The following is a 1,151-nucleotide window of genomic DNA, read 5'->3' on the forward strand; positions in this document are numbered from 1 at the left end:
TATAAGAAATATTTAAAAATTATATCAAAGTAAATATTTTTATGTATAAAATAAAATTTTAAAATTATATATATAAATTCGGGTTGGTTTGGTCTCGGGTTGGTTTTTTTTAGTTAAAACCAAACCAACCCAAATATAGTCGGGTTTTTTTTTTCAAAACCAAACCAAGTCAAACCAAACCACTAGTCGGGTTTTTTTTCCGGGTTGACTCGGTTTGCGGTTTGGTTCGGTTCTCGGTTCGGTTTTGTACACCCCTAATCAAAACACATGATTAATATATCGTAACAATTAATCTCTTACTTAGATTCATAGCCATGCAACTACTACAACTTTAACACTCATATATTCCTTCTACATGCCTAGCCTTCGTGGAAGAGTTTGTCAGGATGCAATTTTCGCAACCACCACGTCTCCTCTATGCAGCATTATGTCTAGAATCAAATGGTGATTATGCTCAATGTTTTTGCCTTCTTGTATTTCCATGGTTCCTTTGAATTTGCAACCGCATCCTATTATCATAATACATTAATTGTAAGTGACACTTCCATCGCAGAGTTAACCAACAAGTCTTTTAAAATGTTTTTGAGCCATACTACCTCTTTAGCTGCCTTAGAGGCTACTACATACTCGACTTCCATGGTGAAATCAACAACACATATTTGCTTGATTGCTCTACAAACAGGGGTTGCAACTCCCAAAGTGAACACATTAACCATGAGGTTGACTTTTTGGAGTCTTTGTCAGAATGGACATTTGAGTCTGTGTACGTACCTTATCAAAACCAACCCATTCTAATGGTTGACTAGCATGTAATCTCCAGTCCTTTTTAAGTACTTGATTGTATGCTTTAATGTTTTCCAATGTTCACGTTTAGGGTTAGATACAAAAATTTGCTAATCATGCCCAGTGGCGGACCCAGAATTTTCGTTCAGGGGGTTCGAAAAATAAAAGTATAAACATGTATATATAAGCCAACAAAACAAAATCTCAAGAAAGTAGTAGTATTTAGTTTTAGTGGCGGACCCTTGAATTTTTTTGGGTTTAAAACCACACTTTTAGCATGTTTTATAAAATAAAAAACTAAAAAAAACGTCAAAAACGGAACTGAAACCTTTAAAAAAAAAAAAAAAAAAAATTGAACTTGGAAAAGA

This window comes from Solanum tuberosum, unplaced genomic scaffold, assembly GCF_000226075.1.
Source record: "Solanum tuberosum cultivar DM 1-3 516 R44 unplaced genomic scaffold, SolTub_3.0 scf00442, whole genome shotgun sequence".
Lineage (NCBI taxonomy): Eukaryota > Viridiplantae > Streptophyta > Magnoliopsida > Solanales > Solanaceae > Solanum > Solanum tuberosum.